Source organism: Anomalospiza imberbis, chromosome 29, assembly GCF_031753505.1.
Source record: "Anomalospiza imberbis isolate Cuckoo-Finch-1a 21T00152 chromosome 29, ASM3175350v1, whole genome shotgun sequence".
NCBI classification, from domain to species: domain Eukaryota; kingdom Metazoa; phylum Chordata; class Aves; order Passeriformes; family Viduidae; genus Anomalospiza; species Anomalospiza imberbis.
In genome coordinates this window covers 3,170,029-3,182,228 of record NC_089709.1, presented here as the reverse complement: position 1 = coordinate 3,182,228, position 12,200 = coordinate 3,170,029, and the positions used below count along the sequence as shown (strand labels likewise).

Here is a 12,200-nt window from a genome sequence, read left to right as displayed (position 1 = left end):
ACTGAATGTTAAATATTCCCTTAGGATCTGTGTAGACCACCACCAAGAATCACACAAATCATCATCCACATGTGAAACAGAATGTCCCCAGGGAGAAATTTGAAGTTTAGCTTTGTCTCTCCGGAAAGCCACCATGATGCTACTTTAAAATGCTCTGCATTAGGCTAAGGCAGAGCAAGAGCTGCACTTGCAGTGGCAGGGAAGTCCCTGCAGGCAGGTGACTGCAGCCACAGCCAGGTGAGAGCCTGCTTTTCTCAGGGCAGCTGGCTGTACCTGGCTCAGCTCACTGCTGCAGGCAGCACCACTGAGTGCCTGTACGGGGAATGTGCACCTCGAGTCTGCCTGGAGCCAGGCTCCTTGGGGAAACAGCACTGAGAGCAGATTAATAACAAATGACATCACCCAAGCACGTTGTGTTTTGTGGGAAATGATGGAATCCGTGGGGAAGATGACATCAGTATCTTCCTTTCCATTTCCTTGAAAAGAACCCAACACAGTGTTGTGGCAACACTCGCTTATCAACAACCAAGACAAAAAATTAAATCAAGCAAAGTTTCCCATGCTGACCTTGTGAAATTCTCTACACAACTTCCTCAAGGTCATTTTCTTTCAATTCCCAATTAAATTTAAAGGATAATGACAGTGCCTAGATACTCCAAAATCAAAAGCTTAGCTACCAAGGCAGTGAATTTAGGTGCATGGAGTGGTCCAAACCTTGACCTCAATGCTCCAAATTGCATCCCATCAAGCAGTATGGGAACAAGGAAGGACTGGCAGGCTTTCTCAGGGGAAAACAAACCAGTGGCTACATGCAGTGACAAGAGACTGCAAGGTTGACCTGAGGGCATACCACCTCCAGCCAAGATCTCTGAACACAAGAGATCCCCTGTCCCGAGAATATGCTGCAAAACTGAATTACCAAGTTGAAAGTCTTACAGATATTGAGCAAAATGTGAAAGGCAACCATACCTCCAAGTGGGTTATACAATTGGACATTCTGCGCACTTCCATTGTGCAATGCCTCGCTGGCATTTGGCTAAAGGAAAAAGATATTTTCTGTAAAAACTTCAGTTTTCTTCTCCATCACTGCTGATTAACTAGGCCCTTCACTTTAAACAAGAGCTGTATTTGAGAAGGCTTGCTGTCACATCACTAAAAAGGGCTGCTTTGACACAGCTCTCCCTCTGCAAGCAGCCGGCTACAAAACTGCCCTGAGAGAGCAACCCTCCCTTAGCCTCTAATGCAGCCAAGCGTTCAAGTAGCAAGTCATCCTTTCCCAGTTGCTGGAATTTATAGGCACAGGCTTCCCTTGAAATCAAGTGCCTGAGTACAACTGAACTGGCCAGTGTTCAGCTAACAATCCAGGTGAGAGTGGTTGACAAAAATGTAAGAATTTTGGACACGACCTGATGCTGGGATTTATTTGGTACTAAGGAAGCACATCCTGGAGTCAGCTCCAAGAAGAATTTCACCTGCATAAGGTGAATTTCGACTCTCAACAGGCATGAGAGCCCTTTCTCTTGTCCTCAGCTCTAGATGCAATTCTTTGCAGGTGTCAAATGGAAGCAGTTTATCCTAGGTTAATCAGATATTACAAAATTCGGGTTGCTTGGCTGATCTCATCATTTAGTACAGAATGTATTGCATTCCGCTGGAGGTTAAAATGTTCATCAGCCTAAGTACATTTTTTAATGAAAACAACTACTGCCATCCAACTGCTTCATTCCGTAGGCAAAACTGCCTTAGAAAAAATCTGAAAAGCTATGATAAATGGACTGAAAGATGTGCACTAATTACCATGTGAAGAGAGACATCAATACCGAAGATAGAATATTACTTAATTGAAGAAATTATGTAATTTAGAACCAATGAAGATTCATGTCTTTGGCTGCTAAAAATGCTAAAATTTCTTTGTTTGGAAAAGCTTTGAAAATGGTGTGCATGTAGCTGGAGCTCTCCACTATGCATCACAGCTGAGAATAAAGAAATGGCTACTCCTAGTACTAAAAAATACTGTTAGAGCATTTCCTTTCTCCTGACATGTTCGGTGAGTGTAGGGCAAACACAGAACAATGAGAAATCTATGCATTTTGACCAAGAGCCATGCCCAGAGCATGAATTTCCTGAGTGTCCCAGCATGGAGAACATCTGACTTTCACTGGCACCTCCTCAATGGCATCCCTGAGAACCACTTCCATCAGAGAACTTCCCACTTCCACTGGCACCTCCTCCGTGTCATCCCTGTGAGTCGTTTCCACCGGGGCAGCTGCCTCAAAGGGGCCCTTGGAGCACCAGTGGGGCCCCAGCCCTGCCTGACAGGTCCCGCGGGGTCAGCAGCACCTGACACCAACACCACGGCCAAGCCCCCACCCGCTGGCAACCCGCAGAGCCCGACAGCTGCCCCTCACCTGTTGGTCCTGGGACCCCTGGGTCACCCTGACGGGCATCACAGTGCTGTTGGGGGCCCTGTGGGACGCAGTGCGGGTTGGGGCCCTGCGGAACGCTCTGGATCGTGCCCAGGCCCACAGCTCCACCATCCCGCTCTGCCTCGGGTGGTCTGGCTCCCACACAGCCACTGATCCTGCTGAAAAATCTGCAAAATGCAAAATATTAGTTAGGAAAATGTGTTCTTTGATGTTTCTCCTTTGTGGCTTTCAAGGCTCATCAACAAGGAGGGAGATTATTCCCATGAAACAAGCAGTAGCCAACAAGCTCTCAGTGATGGCCAGGCCTTTGAAAGGCAGGTTGCTTCTTGGCTGAATGGCCTTGTGGAGGTGTAGGGCTTGACAGGCTTCAGTTTCCTCAGACACAGGGGAGGTTAGCAAGGCTTGGGAAGAAGGATGTACCACTGATGGTGGACACAAAGAATGGAGAATTTATGGGCACAGGGACATTTGGCAGAATCCCCAAGGAAAGGAACAAACTGATAAAGCCAATGTGGAAACTGTGCTGAATCACCTCCTGCGAGGTAAAAGGCCATTCCAGCAGGGGCAGACCACGGCTATCCACTCAAGAAGCCTCTCACTAAGAAGAAGGGAGAGTCTGAGCATGCAGACTATTGAGCATGAGAAGTGAGAGGATCATTACCCAGCAGCAGACAGAATACTAATTATGAAGAGGACTAGGGAACTTGCAGTCAGTGAACACTAATTCCTTTCTTTGCTAAAATGTAGAAATACAAAGACACTCTGGTTCTTGTGGTGCTGGCTTTGTGAATTTGTCCCTGAGCCCCCCCCCCCCCTTCTGCACAGAACTGTAAATAATTACCTCCACTCAGTGTGTGGATCGGCGTCTTGAACAGCGTGTGCTAGAACCAACCAAGCTGGAACAACACTCGCTATCGCTCCGACACCTCCACTCTCGACGCAGCCACTGAAGGGTCTGACCGGTCCTGCTGTGTGCTAGTGACAATGGCCACGTGTCCTTGGAAACGGGGAGTTCCATGTTCCAGGCTGGGCGGGATGTCACTGAGGAGCAGGACGCAACACAGTCGGGGCACAGTGAATTCACAATGGGCACACGTGGGGAATGCCCTGCCTTGTCCCATGACTGACTCAGCTCATTTCCAAGTGCAGAAAGGGGTGCTCTGGCCACACCAGTTGCTGCAGTAGCTTTGCAAACCAGGGCTAATGCAGTGTTTCTGCACACAAGTGCTGCACTTGGCCCTCTCTGAGGCAAAGGAGCAGCTTAACACCCCTAACCAGGACAGCAAGGTGCAGCCCCCCCGCCCCAGCACTGGGTGATCCTGTCGTGGGCCAGTCAGTCTGTGAGGCTTCCAGCACATACACGGTCACTCAAATATTATCTCTTTGACAAAACCCCCCAGCCTTTCCTCATCCCAGTCTCCTAAAAGGAAACAAGCCAGCAGCAAGCCCAGGCCCCCATGTGCTGTGCAGGAGGAGCTGACGTGGAAAAGCCCACGCTGGCCCTGAGCACAGTTACAGGCTGATAATTGTGCTGACTGCAGCTGGCCGTTGGAGTTACTGACACATGCAGATATATATTTTATACTCAGTTTATGATGGTTTTATTGTCATTTTCCCCCTACCCAAGATTATTCCTGATTTAAGCCAGCTGGCACCAAAAATAAGTGTTGTCCAGTCATTACAGGGAGAGGGAATAAGAGCATGCAGTTGAGATTGTGTTGAATATTACCAACCAAAGCACATTTTCAATGACATCTTGTATTTGTTTTCAAGACCATGTCTATACCTACCCATGTCTGATTTCCTGGCTGTCCCACTCACAAGGACAGTGCAGTTTGGGGAAAGAAAGGGAGGAAGAAATTTGTCAAACACCAGAGCCCACACCTGTGTCCCTTTTTGGGAATGACCGGAGGGTATTGATTATGGATCCCCCGTTAGGAACTATTGGAAAAGCCTGTGTAGGAATCATTAAAGGGATCCATGGAGGTGTTACACTGGACTCCAGAGTGTCCAACAGCCTTTCTATATCTTTTAAAGGTTATTGGTGACAACCCCTGCTCTGCAGTTACCAGATTTGACTGACCCCTTTGCACTGCTCATACGGGAGTGCCTTTGCCTTGCACAGGAACTCCATATTTAGCTCCAAGAATGAAGGAATGAAGGAAGTAACCCTGTGGCATTTTGAGCCTATTTCTCAAAAAACGTCTAAACAATGTACTAGAGGGATGGCCAATGCACCTCAGAGAAGGAGCCACCATGGTCCTGATTGAGAGAATGGACTTGAAAATAAATGGGGAAAAAAGTGACAGTTTATGTGCCACACATGGTTTTGTCTGGTGTAGAGCAAAAAGGAGGTCACTGGTTATCCCTGAGCAGAATCTGAAAGTAACAGGTGGTACTCCTGGAACAAAAGACCTTAAGACCCAGGCCCCTCAAAATCTTTCTTTGTCCTTGCTGCCTAGAGTGTGCCTAGAGTGACATGTGGGTCATCTTCCTGCCAGTTCAGTATGTGCAGGGCAGAGGGGGGAATGTCAATAAGCGATCGGTTGTCCCAAAGTCCCTTTTGCCGGGGCAGATGCCATGGGGGTCTCTCAGCCAGAGAAAGAGCCAGGACCCGCAGGGCAGATCCTGTGTCCTGGATCCGGCCAGGACAGGGGTAATTTTTGCAGCAGCCAGGAGGAGCACGGCCAGGACCTTGGGGTAACTGGCTATCACCTGCCACGTGGCAGGGGGAAATGGAAGGGGTTTGTTCTTTTCTTTCTTTTCTTTCTTTTCCTTTTTTTTTTTTTTTTTAAACAAAGTCTTTTCCCATTCTTTCTATTAGAAACCATTAACATTTTGTAATAGCCTTTCCTTGCAACCATAACCATTCCAGTATTCTGCATTTCCTTACTTTTTAAAAGTTACTTTCTCCAAACAGAATCTTTGCAAGCTCACTTTGAATCCAAAACTGGTGGTACACCTCCTGCTCCAGCTCCTGTTCCTGCTCCTGAGGGTAAGTCTGCTTTTCAAGCAATTGCAGTCACTGGGATGTGGGTCCCCAGCCAGCGTCTCCCTTCATGCTGCACGGCTTCTGTAGGCAAACAACACTTAAATATAAACATCAGGAGTAGGAATGTGCCCCCTGTTGACGGAGTAAACAAGTTACCCTTTGTCTCCTTAAAAAGGAAAAAAGCCCAGAAGGTTCTCTCCTCAGTTTGGTTAAAAGACACTTCATAGGACCTTGGGGACTTCACCTCAAACTTAAGGATAGCTAATTGGACAGGAGCCAAAAAGTCCCACCTAAGCAATTCCCTAGAAAAAGAAGAGAACAAAAGAGTTAATCGCTTTTGTGAAGTGTTTTAGCAGGAGCAAGAACCTCTTGCCCTGGCTCGGGTTTTCTCAGTAAAGAGCTTTTTTATTTTGCCTTTTATTAAAACTTTTTGTTTCCAACACTGTCACAGGAGCCATCCTGCTTCTTTATGCCACCTGAGGTAGCTGAGCTACCAAGGGTATAATGCTTATCTCTGAGAGCTTAGGAGACCTGGCTTGAAGAGAAAAAGCATTAATAAGGGAACATGAAAACTAGTGCTAAGAGAAACGTTTTCTGAGACTTTTTTCAGAAGAGAAAGGGGATGGTGAAAGCTAGCACAGGGCTTAAAATTACTACAGTAATGTTTTGTTTTGTTTTTTTTCTATTAGTCCATATTTCCTTGGATATATTTGGTTTTAGTTTGGGTTTGGTAGCTTGGTTGGTTGAATTCTTTTTGTTTTGGGGAGTGATGGTGGTGGATGGGTGCATGTTTGGTTTATGGCTGTTTTTTGGTTGTTCTTTATTTTACTATTTCATATATCTTTCTTTGTTAGTTTTTTTTTTAACCAAAGATTTTTCCTTCCTTTATGTTATAAACCAATATTAGTAACAGCCTTTCTTTGCAACTACAACCATTTCAGTGTTGAGCAGTTCCTTGTTTCTTAAAATTAAAACATTTTTTAGATTGAAAAATACTTTCTCGGGATAGAATCTTTTTGGGGTTGAATTGGACACCAAGTAGCCAGAGCACCTCCTGCACATGCTCGTGACAGTGATGGTAAGTCGCCTTTTCAAGCAATTGTGGTCACTTGGATGTGGTTCCAAGACAGCATCTCCCTCCATGCTGCACGGCTTCTGTAGGCAAATACAGCAGTACTTACATGTCAACATAATGGAGCAATACAGAAGCAAACAGAAGCATTCTGAGCCATTTTTCAGAACAGAAAGGGGATGGTGAAAGCTGACACAGGGATTAAAACACAGTGATTTCAATGCAACAGGGTTGATAAAGGACTGACCCAAATTTGTAGAGAGCGCGGGACTCCAGGACGGTTTGGATGGATGAGAGATCTCTGAAGTCAGGTCTTAGAAGATGTGGTTTATTAAAAGGGGGGAAAGGCCCTGCTTGGAGTTGCCAGGTACAACTCGTGGCAGGCCCAGGGAGAGAGGGAGAGGGAGAGAGAGGGAGCAAGGGTTCCAGGTGAGGGTCCCAGGGGAAGGTCCAAGAGAGCGTCCGGTCCCTCGGGCACACCTTATCAGGGGGCTTCAAGGAGGGCTGGAACAAGACTTGGGCCAATGGGGTTACAGATATCTGATACTTCAGGGGAGGGTCACAGGTGTGGGATGAACCATACATTGGGGGTGAGACAGAGCATTCCATTTGACCTTTGGACCTATCTGCAGGTACAGGGCATTGTTTAATCAGAAGGGGGGATTGCTTTCAACCTGGCTATACTATTACTTTCTAGTTATTCAGTAGTCAAGGTTTGTTATTTCAAATCTAGTTCTCATCTCAATGTCTGTATTTTCCACATCTTTTGCCAGGCAATCATATTTATAAGGTTTTCCTATTTCATCTTCCCCAGCACAAATTAACAAGAGGATATTTGTTAGAGCTACCATTACTCATCACACACTTTAAGCAACCCGTACCATCAAGCCCAAAGCTAATATGGCTCTGTGTTAAATATTCCTGATGGATTACACATCCTTGCGTGAAGATGGAATTAGGATTTACAGCCAGTATTTATGCATATACAAGCATTGTGCAAGAACATTGCAGATTCCAAATGGAAACTAAATATTACCTGTACAGCAAAAACACTGCAATAACATGAGTACACTTCTCCCATCAGGTTCACAGGCAGCTCAACCAATTCTCTGCTTGCAAATAATCTCTTCTGGCATCTTTTGGAGCCCTAAACCAGGAATGTCACACCTAAATACTGTGGGACCATGAAAATTCCTCCAGATACAAACCAGTCTCCAGGTGACACAAGTGACTATGGCAGCCTCCAATAATGTAGCGGGACCCAGGTTTGCTGTGTTCTCTTTGTCATCGTGGGTTTGTAATTCAGACTCACAGAGGGGCTTGAGTTGGAAGGGACCTTAAAGACCCTCTAGATCCAGCCCCCTCTGCCACGGGCAGGGACGCCTTCCACTGGAGCAGGTGACTCAGAGCCCCTCCAAGCTGTGGCAAATACCCAAGGACCCCTTTTTCTCTGTTTTGCAAGGTCAGCTTTCCATGCTCACATTCACAGATGGCTCCAGTCTCACACAGAGCATTGCTGGCTGGTCACTCTTATCTCCACAGCCCAGTAGAGATCCTATTTTGGATGGCTCTCACTGCTCCCAAGGCCCCAGGGAGCAGCCACTGTCTCGCCTCTGTCACCCGAGGACACAAGGAAAAACGTTGCACTCAGCTTTGGTCACAATGAAGAGACTAATTTATTTCTTCTGACTCCAACCATTTATAGTTTTCAAAAGGTGCCAGTGGATTGGAGGGTGAACGTGCCACGTCTCCAATGACACTGGACAAACTACCAGTCTATCAAATTTCTCTGCCTCTATGAAGGAATGCAAAACAAGAGGTTGTTTACAGCAAGTTGCCTGAGAAAATTCTCTACAGGAATGTAAACTCAGAAGGCTTTAGAAAATCCTGAGAAATCAGGGCAACACTCCTCCTTCTGCTTTCCCTTCCAGGATCAGTGATTTCCTGCCGCTTCCTCCATGTCTGAGACAACTGAAGAGATAAGGGGCTGAGGATGCAGCTTCTGGCAGAGAGTTGATAACACTCAGCTGAGTATTTTATTCTCCTGCCACTGAACTGTCAGGCTGCTTACACAAAAAAAATCCTCCTGGTGTGGAAAGGGGCTGGTGTGAGCAGCAGGAATTGTTGCTGGCTGGAACATTTCAAAGAGCTGGACAAAAGAAGCATTTTGTGGAAGGCCACCAGCTGCCCTCTGTCAGCAGCACAAGGTGTGAGGTCCCCCTTGAAGGCCATCCCTGCACAAGGACAGCCTGGCCTCCTCCAGTACCCAGAACACCTTTCAGGCTTTCGGGCTGGCCTCGTCCCTCACTCTGGAGAAGCAGGTTGCTGTTGGAACTCCCATAGCCACAGCTCCCGGCTGGATTGCCGTGTCTTACCACTGACAGCCCTGGAGACAACAGTACAGACAGGCTCCATCTGCAATAAAATGGGACTTGGGTCCAGCTTTTCCCTTGGACCAGCATGCAGCAAGCACACCTGGGCCTCATTCAGGTCTGTGTGGGCTGGTAGTCAGCTTCTGCTGGGAATTTAAAGCTTTTACCCTACTTTCCACAATAAAGAATGGAGCAAACCCAGCTGCACCAAACCCCAAATTTGACTCTAACAATCACAATTTTCATTTTCCTCTATTCAAGCCTTGAAGAAAACAAACTTTACTTGAGTGAGCTGGAGGCACAGTGTCCTCCAAGATCATTCTTGAGTAGGACAACATTCCAGGGGAAGCCTGGCAAAGCCAGAGTTTACTGATGCTCAGGAAGCTTTGCAAGAGCTTCCACCTGCAGTGCTCTTGCACCCTCCTGAGCTCCTGGAGCCCTCAGTCACCCCAGGCACAGTTTGGACAGCAAGGGGATGGTTCCGTTTGGGACATGTGGGGACAGGAGGAGGGAAGACTTTGCAAACACTGTCACGAGGGCAGGGCTCTTTTCCTTTATGGTGCCAAGTGGTAGTACATAATCTTTGAGTTAATGTCAGGTGCTGAGGGGCACAAATTCTCAGTGAGAAGGACAGAGTGTCTCCACTCACACAGCAAGGTAAGTGAAGGGGAAAGCGCAATCTATCTTTCATGGGAGGAGTTCAGTTTTTAACAAAATATTTTTGCAGGAGACGTGCCTAGGCAGCAGTGATTGAGAGCATTTTATCAGACTCACAGAGCATCCCCACATCTGCTTTGCCACATTTGCTCTCTTTTTTTCATGGTGAATGATTTCTGCTGCCAGGGTGGCTCCTGCTCGGAGTTCTACTCCCAGTGGAGTCCCGGAGTCTCCTCAGCAGGCCTTTGCAGCGAGTTCTGAGCCAACGTGTGGCTCTGCTGCCATCCCAAATCTGCCCTTCCCTTGCCCAGCCTGAGTGCAAGTGGGGCATGTGCTGGGCATGGCTGGAGATTTTCATGGCCAAAATCCTCCTGCATTTACATCTGCTCCTGGCTTTGGGTGGCACAAATCACAAAACACCCACTGCAGTTGACAAATGGCATTTCCTGCAGATTGCTACAGCCACACTGCTGATCGACAAACACACGAGAATCCATTTCATCCATTGGAAAATGTCATTTATTACAAATTGCTACACCCACACTGACAATACAGAACTATACAAATCTCAATTTAGGTTAAAACCAGGAATTTATTAGATTATTACAACCAGTCAAGGTAAAAATATACAAATACCAACTTCAGTTAATAAAACTTAATTTATTGCCAACCTCTACAACAACTCACTGTACACAAAGATCAATTACATGTTTAACAACTCAATTTATTACATATTACTACAAGTGTAAAGCCCATATAGAAATATAGAAATATGCATGCCCTCTCTAAATAGCCCTACACTAAGAATTCAATCAATAGACTTATACAACAATGCCCTCCATACATCTTTAAATAAAATTAAATACATATGTATATGCACATATATATAAATGCACATACAAGTATAACAGTCTACAGATGTAAATATAGATTAAACATCACATACTACATACAACAGACATATATACATATATATATATCAATAGATTAGATATATAAACCAAACCTGTCTATAAATATACAAATATCACTGTGCTAAGGTAAATACCCATCCAACTGCATCAGTACAAACATAACTGCAACATAACTTTAAACAGATCAGCAAGCAGAGGGATCCCAGCTGCCCCATCTTCAAAGCCTCTCCCTCGGTCTCTTCCTCCCGTGCAGAGCAGCTCTCCTGGACAGGGACGGCAGATGGCACAGCTGGGAAGCAAAGGGAGCACTGAGTCAGTATTGGGGACGTTTTCCTTGGCAGCAGCTGCACTTCCATCAGGGAAGGGTAGATCTCAGAGCCTCCCCAGGAGGGTTAGAAAGAAAAAGCAGCCGAGCGGGCCAGGCTGTGGTGAGCGCAGCCGCGGCAGGACTGTCCCGCAGCCCCGGCAGCCCGGCGCAGCCGGCACAGCTCCCGGGCCCTGCCGGCACAGCTGCCTTGCCCAAGGACAGCCCCTGTGCCGGCCGGGGCAGCTGCGCTGAGCAGCCCCAGCACGGGCAGTGCCCACGGCCACAGCCCACGCCACCCTCAGCCCCACCCTGCCTCCCCGGCCCTGGGGCCTCACCCAGGCTCTCTCCAGCGTGGCAGCAGCAGGTCCCCGTTCCCTGCTCTTGCTGCTGGCCTTCAGCTTCTCCCTGCTGGCTCCCGTCAGTCTCCGGCTGTCCTCAAGGTCTCCACTGCAGCTGTGGCAAAAGCGGAGGCTCTGCAACTGGTTCCAAGGCCTGGCAGAGCTGCAGTCCCGGAGCCCTCTGTGCTCCCTGCCGGCCCCCTCCATCCCCTCAGCCCCGCCATGCTCTCGGCAAACCCCCAGCCCTCTTCAGTTTCTTCAGCCCCTCACAGTCCTCTCAGCCCCTCAGTCCCTTCTGACCCATCCCGTCCCCCTAGACCCGCCACCCCTCGGCCTGTGCCACTTCCCTGTCAACTCAGTGCCACCATCGCCCTCGGCTGCCCCACAGCCCTCAGCCCCAGCAGCACCTCAGGGTCACCGTCCCTTCAGCGTCACCGCCCCCTCAGTCTCACTGTCCTTCAGCAGCTCCTCAGGGGACAGTGCCTGGGCCACCAGCAGCTCCCACCGCTCCAGGGACACCCGGGGCTGGAACTGCTGCTCCGCCCGGCCCGGCCGCCAGCTCGGACCCAGCACAGGGAGAGGGGACACAGGGGGCACGGGGGAAAAGCAAGAGGTGAAGGAGGAAGCAGAGCAGGGGAAGAGGTTAAAAAGAGGCCTACACCTGTACAGATATCAATCTATGTAACTAAACCCCCATATATCAATATAAATATGCCTATCTACAAATAGAACTATATATATGTAAATGTAACTATACACATGTATAAAGGCAACTATGGACATCTACAACTATAACTGCACATCTAAAAATATAAATATATACACCTAAAACTAAAAATAAATTAACTAGAAAAATCTCTGTCTATGTAGATAGATAAATATAACTACATAAATCTATAAATACAACTACATATATCAATAAATATAACTATACACATCTATAAATATAACTAGAGACAGAGGAATTCTACCTGCCCAATGGTCACAGGCTCTCCCTCTGTCTCTTCCTGCCACACAGGGCAGCCCTCCTGGACAAGTTGATCACACGGGATCTGGGAAGCAAAGGGAACACTGAGACAATCCTGGCCCTTGTGCAAGTGTCCCTTGAGCACCAATTGTCCT

General features: G+C 47.5%; 1 long non-coding RNA gene across 1 annotated transcript; it reads right to left on the bottom strand.

Moving 5' to 3' along the window:
• Positions 1-10,606: 10,606 nt before the first annotated feature.
• On the bottom strand, positions 10,607-11,787 carry LOC137463786 (uncharacterized). The gene is made up of 3 exons (XR_010993973.1): positions 11,531-11,787; positions 11,076-11,193; positions 10,607-10,722 (listed from the first exon to the last, which is right to left on the bottom strand). It is a non-coding gene; the product is annotated as an uncharacterized lncRNA (long non-coding RNA).
• Between the last annotated feature and the right edge of the window lie 413 nt (positions 11,788-12,200).